Here is a 20,266-nt window from a genome sequence, read left to right as displayed (position 1 = left end):
GAAAATCGTTTTGGAGTAATGAAAGGGGAATTCCTGGTGAGAAGAACACGGGCTTTGCAGTTGAGCAAATACAGATCTCCGATCCACCTTTTAAGTTGTGTGACCCTGGACAAGTTTCTTAATGGACAGAGGCCTCAGGTTTCCTCACCTGTAGAGTGGATAACTTCCCATTCTACCCCAAGTGTTGGCAGCCAGGGTGTCAAAGAATGTTGAACTCAAAATGGGTGGATTGGTTGGTTTGACTAGACTATGGAATCTGTTCCACCGCGATGGAAGGATTCACATAGCAAGTGATCATGTGGAGAAACAGCTACAATAAATCTTGAATATGGAATTTGGACTGCGGGTGTGAGGATGGGCTCCAAGTTCGCCCCCTGCTGGTATCTTCGCTTATTGCAAAAAGACGGTGTCATTTGATCTCTGGTGTTTTGCCTGCACAGACCTTCTGGATTGAACTGCTTGCTCTATGGCCTGTAGAAAACGAATGGCTCCCTAGAAAGAACCTTGAAACACGAAGCATACGCTATTCCCTGATATGAGGTCTCTGCTGAGGTTGAAGGGAGCAAAGAACCCAACGTGAAAGATGCAAACATTCCTTCCTCGGACCTTGTTAATTCCAAGGCATTTTTCGCTTTTTAAAATTAATGGCAGAGTTACTGCTTTAAAAAGGGACGACTACTGAATTTACAGTCCCAGGTTATCTTAGTGGTGTGGTTGTTAATAGTTCAAACAGATGATAATTCGTAGTTGATTTTTAACCTGTTGCTTCAAAGGTCATTGGAAATCAGTTAAAACGTTACCAAACGGATGCTTCGATTTGCTCCTAATTATGTCAAAACGCAAATTTCTAGTCTTCCTGAGGATGTCGGGTGCATCGAATGCAGTGGGCTTCTGTTTCGGGACACAGGGCTATTTCAGCTGCTTCAGGTGGGGAGTCCTGACGCTTTGTGGAGCTGCTGTACTGGAAGGACTGGGTGGGCATCTAATAGATATCCTGGCTATTACTGTGCCGTGGACCTTCTGATAATAGGGTTTTTTTTTTCTGTTGTTATTAACTAACCATAGCTGGCTGAACTTACTTGAATTCCTTTACCTCTCCTAGTCCCACTGATTACAAGAAGGTAACAATCATCTACTTTATTGTTTCCGGGGAGTAAATGAGGTCAACAGGAGAGGACTGGGGCTCTGCGTAACGCGATAAATACCAGGGTTTTCCCCTAGCCTTTCTTTGAGAATCTGCTCTAGTCCCATGACTCAGGAAGCCACAAGACCAATGAATTGCTGATAACGTTAACAGCTCATATTGATAGCCCCAGCTAAGGTGAATCATTGATCATCAGTACAAAATGTATAAGTAATTTCAAAATTATTTTAAGAGAATAAGAAGACACTGAAAAGGTAAGTTTATGGTTTGAGATTAGATTTGCAAGGAAAACTATTCCTTTAAGGACCTAAATAGTCTGAAAGCCCTTTATAACTATTAACTTACATATGAAAGGTCATAAGTCATACGTATTTGCCTTTTAATCAGGCCTTTATGGTCAGGCCATTACGGAGAACACTTGGTAAGTTTAGTTAGGTTCTGCTCCAAATACATGCTGTCCACACCTATTCTTTTCCATGATGTTTTACTAAATTCAGTTAGCATCGTCTCTAAATTAGTGAACATTTACTGTATATACTTATTAAGAATTAAAAGAAAATAATCTCTATGCTCCAGCTCACCATGACTAAGTATTAAAAGTGGTGGTGTTTTCTAAAATCTAGATTTCTTAAATCAGCTCTCCATGCCAACATTTTCCATCTGGACCTTGCTCTACCCTTTCTAACCTGCAGTGTTGTTTAACACACAGTGACCACGTGGCCTCATCATTTTTAATGGCGATTTGACAGATTTCTTTCTAGTTGACTTTCAACGGCCACATCACTCATCTTGCTGTTCGGAGGCCGTCAGGTAGGACTAGGGACTCATTTCATTGGCATGTTTCCCTTGCATCCAGGAAATCATGAGGACTAATGGATTGTTGATACCGACGTTGGTGCTGGGAGGTGATGTGGTCTGTAACAAATATGTAAAAACATGGAGGCGGCTTTGGAACTGGATAATGGATCGGGGCTAGAAGAATTTGGGATGATGTCCCAGATGGGAAGGAGAAGCACGCTATTGGACACTGGAGGAAAGGTGAATTTTGTTAGAAAACGGCAGAGAACATGATGGAATTTTGTTCTGTTGTTGGAAGGAAAGTAGAACTTGTAAGAAACGAATCCGGATATTTTGCTTGGAGAGCTCCAAGCAGTGTTGAAGGCGCAGCCTGGCTTCTCCTTGCTGGTTATCGTAAAATATGAGGGAAAAGAAAGAAATTGAGGGAGGAACTGCAACGCAAAAAGGAACCAGTCTTCAATGATTTGAAAGATTCTCAGCCCATCTAGATAGCATACTTTGCAAACAGTGCCAAGAGCGTAGCTGGACAATCATTTGCTAAAGAGCTCGGCTGTGTGGCTAATGGATCCAATGAACCATGTTAGCAAAAGCCGGGAATAGAGATGGGGTTCCCCAGGAATGCTCCGTGGAGGGCCCTCTTGCCTGATGGTTTGCACCTCTCTGAATTGCACAGGTGTCTGATGGATCTTTGAGAATTTTATATCCACAGAATCACTACTAGCCTGGACTAACAGGGGCAGGGGAAGCATGAAATGAAAAAAGAATGACCCTGAAGGCAGAGGCACAGATGCAGAAGTTTGGGCTGATGAGATCCCCTCAAGGCCAACACGGGGAGGCTGCCGCCCTATCTGGCCCAGAGGACAGAGCATCGAGCCACACAGGATTATTCTCAGGGCTTGAAATCTGATAGAACTTGCCCTGATAATTTTTAAGACTTCCTTAGGACCCATTACCCCCTTTTTTCCTTTCAATTTCTCCTGTTTGGAAAGAAAATGTCTACTCCATCCTGTGATATTGTGTTCTGTAAGCAGATACCTTGTTCTCTGGTTCACAGGTGAAGGGGAGTTTTACCAAAGGACGAATCATATCCCTTGGGTCTCACCCATATTGATCTATATGATTTAGATGATGAAGTTTGGGACTCTGAATTGATGACAGCCTAGACTTAGAGTGGATGCTGGGATGGTGAAGACCTTTGGAAATGTTGGGAAATGGGTGAACGTAATGTTGCATGTGGGAAGGATGTAAATTTTGAGAGGCCAGAAGGCGGACTGTTATGGGCTGAACTGTGTCCCCCACACAAAGAAAGTATGTTGAAGTCCTAATTCCCAGCACCTCAAAATGGAAATTATTTGGAAACAGGGTTGTTGCAGATATAATTAAGATGAGGTCATCCTAGAGTAGGGTGGGTGTTTATTCCAATATGACTGAGATGCTTAAGGAGAAACACAGGTACAAAGACACACAGGGAGAAGGTGGCCATGTGATAACAAGGCAAAGATTGGAGAGAGGCACGGGGACCTGGGTGGCTCAGCAGGTTAAGCATCTGACTCTTGATTTCAGCTCAGGTCATGATATCATGGTTCATGAGTTTGAGTCCCACCTGGGCGCCTGCTTGGAATTTTCTCTCACCTCTCTCTGCCTCTCCCCCTGCTCTCTCTTAAAAGTAAATAAACTTAAAAAAAAAAAAAAAGATTGGAGAGAGGCATCCACAAACCAAAGAACAGCAAGGATTGCCAGCAAACACCGTAAGCTGACTGAGGCAAGGAAGGCTCTTGCCCTATAGATTTCAGAGGGTGGAGGGTTCTGCTGACACCTTCGTTCTAGATGTCTCATCTCCAGAACTATGAGAGAGAGAATACATTTCTGTTGTTTTAAACCACCCAGTTTTGTGGCACTTTTTTTTTTTTTTAACGTTTATTTATTTTTGAGACAGAGAGAGACAGAGCGTGAACGGGGGAGGGGCAGAGAGAGAGGGAGACACAGAATCGGAAGCAGGCTCCAGGCTCTGAGCCGTCAGCCCAGCGCCTGACTCGGGGCTCGAACTCACGGACCTCGAGATCGTGACCTGAGTCGAAGTCGGATGTTTAACCGACTGAGCCACCCAGGCGCTCCGCACTTACTTGTTGTTTTTTTTTGTTTTTGTTTTTTTTTTACAGTCATCTTAGGAAGCTGATATTGACTTTGATATACCTAATAGGAATTTTTGATAATTTGGACAAAATGTATGATGTATTTCACGTTTAAAATTTTTCATGAAACATATTCTAGCCCAGATTTCTTTGTATTCATACTTTCATTATTGTTAAATATAAAAAGGAAAATGCATCTTTATTTACATACGGAGTGAAATTTCCCAGTTTGTTTTTGTAGCTAATTATAAATATCTTCAGCTAGGTAATAAACATTGTTTATACCCCATATGGTGGTTGTTCAAAAACTGAAATGTTCTCATAAAAGACTGAAATGTTAGGTTTTTAAATATTTTTTTAACGTTTATTTATTTATTTATTTTTGAGACAGAGAGAGACAGAGCATGAACGGGGGAGGGTCAGAGAGAGGGAGACACAGAATCTGAAACAGGCTCCAGGCTCTGAGCTGTCAGCACAGAGCCCGATGCGGGGCTCGAACTCACAGACTGAGAGATCATGACCTGAGCCGAAGTCGGACGCTTAACCAACTGAGCCACCCAGGCGCCCCTTAGGTTTTTAAATTTAATGTTGTACGAATTGCAGAAATGATACTTACCCTTTTAGGTCACCCGCTTAAGCAAACTATAATTTAAAAAATTTTTTCTTTTAGTTTATTTACTTTTTGAGAGAGAGAAAGAGCAGAGGAGGGGCTGAGAGAGAGGGAGAGAGAAGATCCCAAGCAGGCTATGCACTGTCAGTGCATAGTCCAATGTGGGGCTCAAACCCATGAACCATGAGATCATAACCTGAGCTGAAATCAAGAGCTGGACGCTTAACCAACTGAGCCACCCAGGTGCTCCATTAAACTGTATTTTTTAAATTAAAATTTATAAATTTCCCTATGGCTTAGTCACTACTCTACTTGTAAGTTTTATATTGATTTTTCCATTGAGATACTGATGCTTATAACAACTGCTCTCCTTTTTACCGAATCTGTCTTCTTTATCAAGTTATCAAGTTTTAGAAAGAAGCGTGTGACGGTGGCAATGAAGGTGTCTCTTGTACGGGAGGCTGATGTTCCCAGGGCGCGTTTAGTAGGGTTCTGTTTTCAGCCAACAGAGCCTTCATCCACCCCCAAGTACTCAGGAAGCCTTTGGGGAAAGAAGAAAAAAAAGGAAGGAAGGAAGGAAGGAAGCCAGTTTTATTGTAGCTGTAGGAAAATTGCTCTAAACCATTCATGCACCTTTATTTGATCTCCTGGTCTGAACAGAGCATACATTCAGCACGGCTGGCCAGATTAAAAGACTTAACGATGGAAACACCATCCTGCACAAGCGATAAACGCGGGCTAGTGCTACAGGGATTTCACGATGCAAACCCTCTTTTTTTTTTTTTTCCCCCAATGGGCATTATCACTGCAGACACTTTCTGTTAAAGAAAAGATGACCAGGTTCATTCTAGAACCTTCTCTGATTATTCATGGCAGTGCTACAAATACATTGGGTCCAGTGTATTGTTGGAATGGATGTAACTCCTATTGAGTCAGAAAGAATGGCGTAAAGTGAAAATTGCTGAGCTGCTAGGTATAGAAACTCCTTTGTGAATTTTTGGGTTTTGACAGGCTGTCCCGAGTCCATTTTTACCCCTTAATTGAAAGCAGCATGGTACAAAAAAAAAAAAAAAAATTGGTAGGAGTATGTGCTAAAACGGGAGACACCGTCCAGTGGGTCTCTCCCCACTCACTGATTCAGCAGGTCTCAGCCTGGAGGGTTGAGACTGGGAATTTTCATTTCTAACAAGTTTCCAGGCGATGCTGAGGCTGCCATTTGGGGGAACCTCACGTTGAGAGTCACAGCTTAGCAAACAGCAGTTTGGAGGCAGTTCTGAGGCTGGAAATTTGAATGAGATTTCGGGGTTGGTTTTGGCTTTATGCTCCTTGAAGATTAGACACTAGAGGGCGGTGTGATCCTGGCCCATGGGGACAGAGAGCGGATGATGTCCCATCAAATCCAGACCTTTGCTTCAGCCCAGACATCTCTGATTTTTATGTTTTGTTTATTGACTGTTCACATAGGAATTTATTTTTTTTTAATTTTTTTTAATGTTCATTTATTTGTGAGACAGAGACAGAAAACAAGTGGGGGAGGGGCAGAGAGAGAGAGGGAGACACAGAATCGTAAGCAGGCTCCAGGCTCTGAGCTGTCAGCACAGAGCCCAACACGGGGCTCGAACTCACGGACCGCGAGATCATGACCTGAGCCAAAGTAGGACACTTAACCAACTGAGTCAGCCAGGCGCCCCGGAATGTATTTATTTTTTTCCACATATGAATTTATATGTAAGAAAGGTTCTACTTCCAGGAATAAATTTAAAAGCTGCTCTCTTTTTGCTGGAGATGAGGGGTGAATTGGGGGGGGGGTGTGTGATTTTATGTCCCATTGTTCAGACTGCTTTAGAATTGAAAGATAAATGGGCTCTTTAGAGTCTGGCATTTCTAAAAGTGTTTTCAATGAATTCAAATTCGCTTCATAATAGAAATAGAATTTTGAGACCAAGTAAGTTCAGAAGCATTGGGTTAAGTCAAGTCACACAAGTTCCCTTGCTGGAATGTTCCTCACAATCTTTATGTGTACGTTGGAGTTCCTTGAGAGGGGGCAGAGAATGCAGAGCCACTGTGAGTGTTTTGGAAAGAAACACCAATCTGGTCCTAATGCTTCATGTCTCTAGAAAGAAGTAAAGACTGGAAGATAACGTGACTGCTGGGTAGTGACAGGGCCTGTCTCCTGACCGCGGCTCAGCGTACCTTCCACAGGAAAAACCTACACGACCGTGTGCTGCCCATGCCCAGGTGGGTCAAATGCACTTGGTTTTGGGGGCCTTGAATCCTTCCCGTTCCACCTGTTGGAATACTTCTCCTTCAGGCACCTGAAGGTGGGCTGCATCCCACACGTTCATACAGGTTGTGCTCCAATGCCCCTTTTGACTTCTCAAAACACCCTGTCCGAGATGGTTGTTTTTTTTTCTGCCACTCTCTATATGCTTAATGGTTTTTGTTCAAATCTTCCCTTTGTTTTTGTTAACGTTTATTTATTTATCTTTGGGGGGGGCAGGGGCAGAGAGAGAGAGGAGAGAGAGAATCCCAAGCAGGCTCCCCACTGTCAGCACGGAGCCTGATGCGGGGCTCAAACCCATGAACTGTGAGATCATGACCTGAGCTGCAATCAAAGAGTCAGACGCTTAACTGACTCAGCCCCCAGGCACCCCTATTTCTTCCCTTTAAAAAGAAGAGCTGTATCCATCCACTGTGGTGTCTACTATATTCTTAGTATTTAGTAGGTCCTCAATTAGCATTTTTTGGGATAAATTACCTAGTGCTATCAAAGAATATAGCATAAGATTGACTATTGTACCCAATAGGGTTCTCCAGAGGACTAGAACCAATAGGAGTTTTTATATATTGCGTGTTAAAATGGCAAAAACTAGTGTGTTTTATGAAATAGTTCTGACAGGACCCAGATAATCCAAACACTATATGAATTTATGGAAAAATCTCCACTTGCATTTCTGGGTTTAAAATTCCAACATCTGACACTTTCCAGTAACTGTTTAAATTTAATCATATTTTATTTTTATACACCCTGGTATGTTAGAGAATATTCTTCCAGGCTTCAGGAAATTTGGATTCAAATATTATTAAGGGAGTGGGGATTTTGTATGTATCCAAAGGCCTCTCTGAGAAGGAATTCTACACTGGATTTTACTGCAATTAAGGTAACTGTCTTGGAAAATCCTGGCCACTTTTTTTTTTTTTTTTTTTTTGAATTTTCCATCTTCCACATCTCACAGGGGTGCTTCTCGTAAGCAGGTTGGCCTGTAACCACACAGTGGAAGCGAGTTCAGGCAAATATCATTCCAGGCTTCTTCCGTGCAGGAGGGAGGATGCCCTGACAGGTGGTTGTGGTGGGGATGATCTGGAGTTGCCAACGGACAAAGAAGCACAGACGTTTGTGAGGTGAAGAGCTTAAGATAAAAATCCACCTTCTGAGGAGCCTTCCCCTGCTGAGTCTCACAGAATTTTTTTTATCCCTTCTCCTTGACTCACAAAGTCCCTCTTGCCCTGCGGACCATTGAGATAATGGGGGCAGGGAGTGTGTGTATGTGTGTGTGGTGTCTTAGATATAAAACAAAGCCTGGAAATCGATGTGCTGTGTTAAAGAACTCCTGTGTTAAGGTCTTGGCTTCTGGTATTCTTAGTGGCAGCGATCCACACGTGTGCGGTCTACAGTGAGCAATACACGTATTTCCGTAAGTGTGTTCGCACACACTTGCTAGTAACAATCACCTGGCTGTCTGGTAATTTCACTTTGAAAGGAGGTTAGAGATAATGTTCACCATAGAAGATGAAGTTCCCTGGAAAAGAGTGAGTGGCTTTGGGTGGAATTTCGGCTTTCCGTGGGCAAAGAGCTTTGGGAGGGATGATCTTCTGGATTACCCCATGTTATCTACCACCCACCCTGTTCCTTCACAAGGTGGGCCCCATGAAGACTGGCTTATTTGGGGACCTATTACGTTGACTGTCCTCTTCTTCGAGGTGAAATAAATGCTGATCCAAATTCTATCAATAAAGCTCTTACCTAAGTGGAGTAGGCAGCAATGATAGACGCTAAATTACATCAGTCAAGACGAATAATGACAATGAAAACTATTTGCCAGTGGTTGGGGTGAGAGATCTGTTTTCCATTTACTTCTACTTCACAGAGAGTAGGGATATGCTCTTCCATATGGAACGTTTCTGGGGTGTTCTAGGTGTTTCTTGTGTAAGTGGCTGAGGAAATGACTATCTGTGGAGCCATCGATGAGCCATACTGACAGCCATCTGGAAGCCTACTCTCTTCTTTCATTCATCATATTTCTGTTCAGCCTGCCTGTGGGCTGTTGCACAATTCTACAGTTGAACTTTGAGCTGAACTTCTGGTCTTTTCCTCTCCATGACTTCCATGGGCCTACCTACAGCTATTTCCACTGTCCTGGAGAAGCTGAATTTCCTCCACCCTCTGAATTTTGGCTTGAGAAAACCAGAGATCAATCTAAGGGAAGAAACACAATCTCCCACTTGATGGGGATGGAAGAGGACCACAGCCTCTTTGGAGAGAGGAGGAGAAGAATAGGCCACAGCGCCAGGATTAGGCCTCATTCCCAAGGACCCTTTTTTCCATTCTACCTCAGCTCCCCATTCTCATGGCCGTACTGTATTCTCCCTCTAATAAGGGATCCAGTCGTCTGGCTGTGTCTACAAACATCTCTTCTTGCTATGTCATCAGCTACGGTCACTGTACTATTCCTTAGCTCCATTGGGATATCTGTCCCCCCCGCCCCCCAATATTCCAGCCTTCTCCTTTCCTTCTTTCCCTTATTTCTACAACAATCATGCCAATGCCTTAACCTCCATCACCTGCCCATGTTTAGATCACATCTGTGTGAAAAAAAACCTCATTCTAAGGGTTTTTGTTTGGACAACATTTGTCAGTTGGTGATTTTGCATTCTTTATCTCGTCTGGTGGATGAATAGCTGAGTTCTCCATCAGGGCTTTCCCCATCTTTCATGGAGTTCCTGGAGTGCCCTTCCAAGAGGAAGTACCAGACTCTCCTGGGTGCAATTTTCAGCCGCTACTCAGAGATTCTCCAGATTCCGATGCACCCCACCCCCAAGCCGAGAACCACTCCGAGACCTCTGCCCAGATTACTTTCCCAAAAAGGGAGCCCCTGAGGGTCAGGTCTGCACGCTGCCGGATTTAGTGCTGCACGAGGCGAGTGTGGAGGGCCACGCTCTTTAAATGACTTGTGCACACAAATATCTGAACTGCTTCAGCCCACAAAAGACTTTCAGCCGCTCCGCACCCCTGGAAGCACGTGGGTAGTCAAGTGAAACCTGTCTTCTCCTGATACCTTTGAATAACCACCCATAATTATTACTTCTAGCAACCTTCTAGAATCTGGCTTTACCGGTCTGTCCACATGTCCTGAGATTCTGAGTGCTCAGCGTGTACTCCAAGGACACAATTCCCAATCAAAACCAAATCAGTGCTTCCTAACACATACCATCAACAAGCACAGAAAAATAATACCTCCGGCACGTGCCGTTTAACCTAATACCTGCTTGGACAGGCATTGATACTACATGCTTTCTACGCCTCATTTTGAATCCTCGGAAGTTCACAAAGCAGATATTGTCTCAACCTGGCAGATGGGCAGGCAGACATTCCAGGAGAGATAACGTGGCTTGCCTGGGGTCATGCAGTTTAGTATCCAGTTCTGTAAGGATGTAAAGCTCGAAATCTTCTTCTGCCTGCTTGGTGGGGCGTGCTGATCTGAAGTTCCCTTCTCTCATTCCTTTCAAGTTGTTGTACAGCCTTGTTTCCCTCCTCCTCTGTCCAGGTCGCCCTCCCCCCACCCCCAAATTTCCAGTGTGTGACGTACAGCTTCAGGTTGCTGTCTACAACAATGCGCATCATTAAACGTCACGTATTATCTATCCCTACTGCTATAAGATGCGGCATGCGTACCCTTTTTCTCATTAAAATTAAAAAAAAAAATCTTTATTTTTGAGAGAGAGAGAGAAACAGAACGTGAGTGGGGGAGGAACACAGAGAGAGAAGGACACACAGAATCTGAAGCAAGCTGCAGGCTCTGAGCTGTCAGCCCAGAGCCCAGTGCGGGGCTCGAACTCATGAACCGCAAGTTCACGGCCTCAGCCGAAGTCAGAGGCTCAACCAACTGAGCCACCCAGGCGCCCCATTCTCTTTTTCTTATTGAAGGATAAGAATAACTGACATCCAACATCCTGTTAGTTTCAGGTGTACATCACAGTGATTTGATATTTTTAGACCATTATGAAATGATCCTCACAATAAGTGTAGTTACCATCTATTGCCATACAAAGGTATTACAACATGACTCATTATATTCCCTATGCTGTATAATACATTGGCATGGTTTATTTTAAAACTGGAAGTTTGTACCTCTTCATCCTTTTCATGTATTTTGCCCCTTCCCAGCCCCCCCCCAATTTGGCTTATGTATCTGTGAGTCTCTTTCTGTTTTGTTTCATTCGTTTTGTTTTTTAGATTCCACATACAAATGAAATCATATAGTATTTTTCTCTTATTTCACTTAGCTTTGTACTCTCTGGATCCATCCATTTTGTCACAAATGGTGAGATTTCATTCATTTCATGGCTGAGTAATGCAGCATGTATTCTTGAAATCAGTTCAGTGGACATTTACAGAGGTTTTCTTTGAATAGTTTAAGCCCCCCACAAGCTGTTCCTTGGGCCGAAGAGATCCTGCGCTATTTATTGCTAGTGGCATCTAAGAGTTGTCAGGCTTTCCGGGATGGGGTGCTTAATTCCCAGCTGGAAAGGTTCCTAGACTGAAAGTTCAGATGCAGGGGGAAGAGCGTCTGCATTGACAGCCAGCTCTATCCTTTGGATGCTATGAGGCATCGACCCCTTCTGTTCCAGCCTGCTGCTGATGCTGCTAGCCGACTTTCAGAAGTTGTTTCAAGGATGCTTTGCCTTTACCACCACACTTAACAGCATACAAGTTTGAGTAAATGTGGCAGCCCCCCTCCAGCCTTGGGCAAATGATAAAAAGCAATGACATTTTAATTATTATTTGATTCACGTACCTTCTCCATCACAAGGAGTAGAAATAAGAATTCTATACAAATTATTCTTTTCCTATGGCCCTCTCTGTTCTGATATAATTTTTTTTTCCTCTCTGGAAGGAATACTTGTCCGTATTTTATTTTGCCCTACTAGGACAAAGCAAGGGTGGTCCCCTATTGGGTGAAACCGGTGTCTGAAGCAGACACTGGAAAGGGGTCTTGGCACACGCTGTTGCCTCCAGCAGAAAAGTAAAGGCTTGTCTGGGCTTACCTTTGTGGTCTTAAAAGCGAGAGAAGAGGACGCTTTGCACAGAAGGAGAGCATTAGTCAGCAAAAAAAAAAAAAAAAGAAATTCACAAGGTGAGCGCGGTGTTCTGTCCTCTGCTCCGCTGGGACACGAGGCCAGCCGCCGTCAGCCGCGATGTCCAAGTTCCGGTCTGCAGGGCAGATCTGCAACACCTGCCGAAAATCTTGATTGAGCAATGAGGCACGCCGTGGCGTGCTGCAATCCGCAGCAGACCGGAAGGACCGGGCAGAGTTCATTACCACGGATTAATGAGCCCTCCGCCTTTGCATCCGCAGAGAATTGACTTTTTTCCTTGTATTAAAAATAGATCACTGCTATCACATTAACAGCTTCTTGGAGAAGCGAAGTTTTCGGGTTTTCTCAGCACCTATTTTTGTTAGTGGCAAGAAGACCAGTCGGTCACACTCCCGCTACTATTTTACTAGCTTCGTATTTGGATCTCACACCCCGGGTCTTTTCCCAAGTCACAGTGTTCTTCCTTTGGAACATCTAATTGGGTTGAATTTTTGAGGGCACATACTTGCCTTTTTCTTCCATGACATTTTACTTGAATGCTTATCTCCAAAGCTTGATGCATTTCCCACCCCCAACCATTTCCTTCGAGCAAGCCTCCGTTGCTAGAATCTCCAAAGCAATTTGGTCTCTGAGGCTGAATTTCAGCCACCTGCCTCTCTTTGTTGCCATTGTTAATGAGCTACATCTTTTTTTTTTTTTTTTTTTTTTTTTGTGCTGTATCACTTACAACCTGCTTTTGAGCCACCTCCTTCCGGACATTTGCAGCTGGTTCCAGGCCAGTATTCTTCTCCCTGCTTGTGGGTGTACCTCCCAGGGCTGGCACTGGCCAGTCAGCACTGCGGATTTTAGATAATGACCTCGAAACTCACATTCTTAGATTAGGTCAGTTGCCCTTATAATTGTTTCCAAAGGTAGGAAAGGAAACAAAAGGAAAGGGCAGTGTTGTCCAAAATTCTCCTTTTGTATTTAGTAGAAGAGAACAGGGTGTGTGTGGGATGCCCCCCCCCCCCCAATGCTCTAAGAACTTGCTGTGGGTATTTTAGCCCCCTCCAACTCTTCAACATTCTCTCCTTAGCTTTCTGGGTCACCCTGACTGTGGAAGAGAAACCCCAAGAGGTGTGTACCAAGAGGTATCCAGTGTGATACCTCAGATAACAGTGTCTGTGGAGTGGACACAGTTAAGTTTCCTAATATTTTTTTCCCCCTCACCCAGCCTTTTTTTTAAATTCCCAAGATCTGGAAAATCTAAGCTAGAGATAATGAATTTGTAGAATGATTTGCTTCCCGCTGCCAAAAATGCCTGCATTACTTTGGCAACTATGTTTTACACCCTCTTTATAACCCCCCCCCCCAAGTCCTACAGTGTCCTCAGAATAACTATACTAGAAAGTTACAGACCAAAGATGGGGATAAGGTCTGCCAAAATTGGACACCTGTAAATGAAATTTAAGCATTTAGTTAAATTTCATATACTTTCAAATAAAATAACATTTTAGTTTACTCTTTAGCGTTAAAGCAGGAAAAGCCCGGTAAATTTAGATAAAGCCAGCATATGTTGTTCTAATCCGGTCCAGGATCAGATGGAGAAGAAGCTGATGCTGTAGGAAGTAAGGAGAACTGTTTAATTTCTCTTTCTCTGCCGCAAATAGAAAACAAAGGACGATTTTTTTTTTAAAGACCTCTGAGTAAAAATACGCTGGTTGCAGGGGCTAGAACAATGCCTAGTTTGTAGTAAGCCCTGAATTAATTGTTAATAAGAGGGGTTAGTACTTTAGAAGGAATCTCTACCAATGCCATTCAGTAGTTTCCTCCTCATGCAGTCTCGTCTCAAAACTTCTCATTTTCCCATTAGTGCAATGGCTGTGGGTTCCCAGACTCACACGTATGCTCTGCGATGTAATTAGGCAGTAACAGGAGATGTTCCAATTCCGACTGTCCTAGCAAAATGCTAGTAATGTGGTCTTGCCATCAAACCTCAGGCAGCCCAAGAAAAGGGGTGCCTGGCCATGTCACATTTCGAAAAATAATTGCTAACAGTAACGTCAGCCCAGACTTACCGAGCCTTGCCTGTGGGCTGGCCACTTGACGCACGTCTTAACCTCTTTAATCTTCGCGACAATCCGACGAAGTATGACTGTTCTTGTCCCCATTTTGCAGGTGAGAAAATTGAGGTGCAGAAAAGTGAAGTAACTTTCCCCAGGTCATGCAGCGTGCCGGACTCTCTTCAGCGGGGCGGGTTGGCTGCACAAATGAAACAAATGTCCCTGCATCAAAGACCATCTTGGGCCATCTCCTTCCTTCTTCTGTTGTCGGGGACACAGGAGGTTGGCAAATTGGACCAGTTAGCTTTTCTCAGGTCTGCTGGTTTCTGTTCCTTTCTGGACGAGTCCTGATCTCTGCTTCTCCTGCTTCCGGTATCTGAGATGGCCCAGCTCCCAGTCCTCTGTGCCCCCTCCCTGCCTGGCCAAGCTGTCGGGGCATAGTCCACACAGTGAAGTGTGCACCCTGCTCGAGCCAACTTCCTTTGTAAAGTCACACAGAGACTCGGGTTTGGGATCTAGATCTTTCTGGGAATATAGGTGTCTGGGGGCAGGGGAAGGGGGGCAGGGGGGGAGGCCAACATCTTTTCCAGACTGCTGTGACCAAAGATTCAGAATTTCTTTAGAATTTTGTGCTCAGTAGCTTAAAGTCCTAGAACCAGATTTAGAAAAGACTCCCAGCGCCGCCTCCCACCTGGTGTAGACGCCACCCGAACCCTCCCCTCCCCCCTCCCCACAGATGATGTTTTCCAGCCTCTGCAAGAGTAAAGGGGCATCAGATGGTCAGCTCACAATGTTGTTGCTTTTTCCTTGCTTTTTCACTTTCCACCTGAATAGGAGGTGTTTTGATATGTAGGGAAGAATCTATATGCGTCAGGAAAGAACTAGACATTGTCTTGACTCTGAAGCACATTCTTCCGAGTTACCTGATCCTAGCCTTTCATCGCCAGGTGGGCTATTTTCCAGACCTGTACACTGTAGATAAGTACATGCAACATGAAATAATTCTTATTTCATGCAGGTGAACTCTGCCCAGTAGAGGGACCGTCCTTCCTCCATGTGGTAAAAACTCTAAATGTTTCCAGTAAGGATGTAAATGAGAAAGGACGCTACATTCTTTTCTGGATGTTGGAATAAATAGTAAAGAAGAAGCCATTTGTCACGTGTCCTGGGTGGCTCTATCACCATCCTCCTCGAGATGGCATTCCAGGGCCTCCCCCAGCAGAAGGCGGCACTAGACCTCCCTCAACTCCGGAGTCCCCCTCCTCCCCTCTCCTGAGTCCTCTCTACCGACACCACGGGGTGCTGTGGCTGTGGAAGTTGCGGTGGCTGAGGCGGTCGCTGCGACAGGTGCATCACCTGCAGGTGCTACCGGGTGGGCTGCTGCCCCTGCTGCTGTGGCTGCAGGAAGGGCTGTGGGAAGGGCAAGACGCAGTGCTGTTGCTAGGTGGCTGGGGGGTAAGAGGCCGTGGGGCATCTGCTCCCTCCAGTTAATGAGATGTTCCTGTCTGCCTCTGCTCCCACACCTCCCCGCTTGCTATCGCCTGGGTGCCCTGGACTTACTCTTTTTTTTTTTTTTAATTTTGTAAATGTTTATTTGAGAGAGAGAGAGAGAGAGTGTGTGAGCACGGAAGGGGCAGAGAGAGAGAGGGAGACACAGAATCTAAAGGAGGCTCCAGGCTCTGAGCTGTCAGCACACAGCCCATTGTAGGGCTCAAACTCACGAATGTGAGATCATGACCTGAGCCGAAGTTGGACATTTAACCAACTGAGCCACCCAGGTGCCCCACTCTTTTTTTTTTTTTTAAGTTTTATTTTTTATTTGAGCAGGTGAAAGTACATGAGTGGGAGAGGGGCAGAGGGAGAGAGAGAGAGAATCTCAAGCAGGCCCCATGCTCAGTGTGGATCCCCATGTGGGGCTCCGTCCCACGACCCTGGGACCATGACCTGGGCTGAACACAAGAGTCGGATGCTCAACCAACTGAGCCACCCAGGCGCCCCAGGACTTCCTCTTTGGAACGATATGGCTGGATTTTGAACTCTGTGCCCTTCTCTATCAACTCAATGGTCCCAAACCATTTTATTTGAAAAAAATCCCAAAGAAGTCATGGGCTTTGCAAGGATGTAAACCCAGCCAACACCTGAAGATCAGTCACTCCGTGAGCCCAGCCAAAGGGATCACGATCCTGAGTATTCTCTCTGAGCTGTATTCGTGTGGTCTCCCAACTTAGTACTTCTACTGCTCTGCACCTGTGCGCAAACTCTTTTTATTACTATTACCGTTTTCCATTACTTTCACTATTATTTCCAGTCACCATGTAGGTATTGCCCAAGTTTCCAAATGAAACACAGAAAACAGCCACAGATGGACAAGCGGGCAAAGAAATTGTGATGTGATATGCCTGTGTACGTGTGCATGTGTGCGTGTGTGTACGTGACAGAAGCCAGAGAAAAATAACTACTGTTTGAGGTCTCTTGTATGTGGAATCAAAAAAAGGACAAGATCGTAGATACAGGGAAGAGGTCGGTGGTTACCGGGGGTGAGGGTGGGACAAACAGGGGAAGGGGGGTAAAAAAAAATCAAAGATGCAGAAAACAGCCCTCAGTGATTCTGCTTGTATTCTGCTGTGGCTACAGGGGGCCTGCAGGAAGTTTCTGTCATCCTGGCCAAGCTGTACGGATGTGTATATGGCAGCAGAAGGAGCTCAGGGCTGCTGGGCAGGCCACCGCCAGGCCTGGGGCCTCCCCTCCCAGCCACCTGTCATTTTTTCATCTCCTGAGACTGGTAGGCACTTCCCCCAGATGTTTCAGCGCCCACTGCCTTGTGTGCCTCTTCCCGAAAGGCCCAGTGACCCTACTCATTTGTCAAATGTGGGTCATGTGCCCTGTAGCGACAATTTCCTCAAGCCAGATCTAAATATTTCACCTACATCAAGGCAAAGGGCTAGAACCGTAACCTTTTTCTTTCTTCTCAGAAATGGTTATTCTCTCGCCATTCCTTTCTTTTTTTGTTGTTTCATGTTTTTTAATGTTTTTATTTTATTTTTGGGAGAGAGAGAGAGAGCGCGAGCAGGGGAGGGGCAGAGAGAGGGAGACACAGGATCCGAGACAGGCTCCAGGCTCCAAGCTGTCAGCACAGAGCCAGACTCGGGGCTCAAACTCATGGACCATGAGATCATGACCTGAGCCCAAGTAGGACGCTTAACCGACTGAGCTACCTAGGCACTCCCCCTTTCTTTTTTTAAAGTTTTATTTTTTATTTGAGCAGGAGAAAGTACATGAGTGGGAGAGGGGCAGAGGGAGAGAGAGAGAGAGAGAGAGAGAGAGAGAGAGAGAGAGAATCTCAAGCAGGCTCCATGCTCAATGTAGTACCCCATGCAGGGCTCTGTCCCACGACCCTGGGATCATGACCTGAGCTGAAAACAAGTCAGCAGCTCAACCGACTGAGCCACCCAGGAGCCCCCATCTTGTCATTTCTCTCCCCTTACTTCTATTGTTTATGATTTCTTTTTTTTAGCTTTTATTTTTATTTGTTTTGAGAGAAAGAGTATGTGTGCTTACGCACGAGCGTGTGGAGGGGGTGCGGGCAGAGAGAGAGGGAGACTGAATCCCAAGCAGGCTCCGTGCTGTCGATGCAGAGCCCAATGCCGGGCTCGATCCCATGAACTGTGAGCTCATGACCTGAGCCAAAATCAAGAGTCAGCTGCTTAAGCAACTGAGCTACCCGGGTGCCCCATGACTTCTGTTTTTGTTGTTTCTGTAAATCATTCTATCTGTAAATCTATCTGTAAATCTACAAAACAAAGCATTTAAGATATTTCTCCCTAAGGTGCTCCTACCAATCAAGAAAACCTACCCCTTACAAAGCAAACATATATTTTAATATATATATTATAATACATTATATTACATATATTAAATATATATATAAATCTTATATATATCTTACATATATAATACATACATATATATTATATATAAATCTTTCTATTTAATGAGATACCAAATAAAAATTTTTCATTTCAAAATACTCTTTTCCCTTCTGTGTTTGTTCCTTTTAATTATAAATGTACATTTAGGATATTCATGCATATTGCAAAAAAATGGGAAAAAAAAACATCAGAATGGTCACGTGTAAAAAAATCTGCAGCTTATTTCCTCTTGTTATTTCTCAAGAGGCTAAACATTTTTTTTTTTTTTAATTAGCATTTCAGTTTGGTTATGAGTCATTGACACGGTGCAAAAAGCATCCAAATCCATGGGAACTGACACGTCCACCACATTTCTCCTTCCCCCGTGTCAGGTCATTGTTATTAGCTTTGTTTGTCCTTCCAGAAAAGTTGTGTGTGTATATAAGCCACTACCCACACTTACATTTACACAAATGAGGAGCTACTACACTCATTGTTTTCCACCTAATGGTTTATTCTACCTCATACTTCTCTCCACCTAATAATTTATTTTATAGGCCTTTACCACGATGTAATGATCTTCCTCATCTTTATCCCGTTAATAGTATTACAGGTGAACATATTGACGGACCATAATACATCGTCCCTGTCTCCACGTAACAACCTTTAAATAGTTTCCACTCCTGGGGCGCCTGGGTGGCGCAGTCGGTTAAGCCTCCGACTTCAGCCAGGTCACGATCTCGCAGTCCGGGAGTTCGAGCCCCGCGTCAGGCTGTGGGCTGATGGCTCGGAGCCTGGAGCCTGTTTCCGATTCTGTGTCTCCCTCTCTCTCTGACCCTCCCCCGTTCATGCTCTGTCTCTCTCTGTCCCAAAAATAAATAAAAACGTTGAAAAAAAATTTTTAAATAGTTTCCACTCCTGTGTTCTCAGAAACAGTATTGTCATGAAAAACAGTTGTGTGAGTCATTTCCCAGGTGTGCAGTATAGCAATAGTGTCTATTTCTACCAGAGAAATCTATAGGTGGAAAGATACGTGCATTTGTAATTGGGGGTGTGGAGTTTTCCCTCACAGCAATGGAGCTGATTTGTACACGCGCCAACCATCTTTGAGACTGCCCGTGGACCCATTGCCAGAGAACTAAGTGTACTGTTACTCTTCTGGATTATTTTCTAGTCTGCCAGGGGACAAATGGTATCTCATTGTCATTTGATATTCATTTTTCTTAAGAGTTAAACATCTACGTGTCTGAGCCTTATTTTGCTTTCTCTGAATTCCCTGTTCACATGCTTTGCCCATTTTTCTACTAGATGACTGATCTTTTTCTTATCAGTTGGTATTGCTTCTTTAGAAATTAAGGAAAGCAGCTTTAATGAGTTGCAATATTTACTGCAGATTACTGTTTGTCTTCTGGGTTTGTTTGCCGTGATTTTTCTCCCACATGTAAGTTTATGGTGTCAATTCATTTTTCTAAATGACTTCGAGGTTTTATGCTACTTTAGAAAGGTTTGAGGTTATAAATAGTGTTTATGTGTTTTTTCTACTATTTTTGTGGTTTCATTTTTTATATCTGTGTACTAATATATATACTGCATATTGATAAAGTTATTTTATCACTTTTGCACCTAATTTAGTTTTTCTTTGAAAAAAATTCTGCCAATCTTATTAAATATTCCATTTTTTCTTCCTTTGTATAAGATGGTATCTTTATCATAGTCTAAAATCCCATATAAACTAGGGACTAAATCAGAACTTTCTACTCTATTCCAGTGGACTGTCTCTTCATGTTGCTATGTTATTATAGTTAAGAGTTTAGTGTAGCATGTTATTCTCTGCAAATAATTTAATCTCATTTTCCCTTGACAAAGCATTTTCTTGGTTCTTCTTTGTTAGGTTTCCAAATAAAATGTAGCATCACCCTTAGGAGTTCTGAAAAAAAAAATGTATTTTTTTCCTCTGGTATAGGATTTAACTTATAAACTTATTTAGAAAGCATGATGTCTTTATATAATTTTTCTTCCTAACCAAGGACAAGATAGGCCTTTCTATATGTTTAGGTGTTATTTTGTAATCTTCAGAAGTGTTTGCCAGGCATATTCATATATGCCTTACACATTTATTAAATTACTAAATAGATTAAATATAATTATTGTTGCATTATTTTTGTCCTACCATAACTCAGGTCTGTAAGTCCCACGCATCTTCTAAATGGTTGTTGTACCACGAAGGCTGTTGATTGCTATATATTTACTTTCTA

The 20,266-nt window shown here is 43.7% G+C and overlaps 1 protein-coding gene and 1 long non-coding RNA gene across 6 annotated transcripts in view; one reads left to right on the top strand and one right to left on the bottom strand.

Moving 5' to 3' along the window:
• The window catches only part of LOC121014473 (thiamine transporter 2-like), a 44,627-nt gene extending 29,986 nt beyond the window's left edge, over window positions 1–14,641 (bottom strand). For 3 of the 4 annotated variants that reach the window (XR_005783232.1, XM_040450805.1, XM_040450807.1), the window contains exons 1-2: window positions 14,119–14,641; window positions 12,011–12,198 (exon numbers count right to left, since the gene is read on the bottom strand). The gene's annotated coding sequence lies outside the window, so the exon portion shown is untranslated. The remainder of the gene's footprint in view (window positions 1–12,010; window positions 12,199–14,118) is intronic. The other variant, XM_040450806.1, reaches the window with a different exon arrangement.
• LOC121014474 (uncharacterized) lies at window positions 1,633–15,255 on the top strand. 2 transcript variants are annotated; one of them, XR_005783234.1, is made up of 3 exons: window positions 1,633–1,954; window positions 6,802–6,922; window positions 15,122–15,255. It is a non-coding gene; the product is annotated as an uncharacterized LOC121014474 (long non-coding RNA). The 2 variants fall into 2 exon arrangements; XR_005783233.1 differs by lacking the exon at window positions 15,122–15,255 and adding an exon at window positions 14,219–14,327 and having other exon boundaries at window positions 1,637–1,954.
• Window positions 15,256–20,266: the final 5,011 nt, after the last annotated feature.

This window comes from Herpailurus yagouaroundi, unplaced genomic scaffold (assembly GCF_014898765.1).
Source record: "Herpailurus yagouaroundi ecotype Mexico unplaced genomic scaffold, PumYag 202, whole genome shotgun sequence".
NCBI lineage: Eukaryota > Metazoa > Chordata > Mammalia > Carnivora > Felidae > Herpailurus > Herpailurus yagouaroundi.
This window is presented reverse-complemented; position numbering and strand designations above follow the sequence as displayed.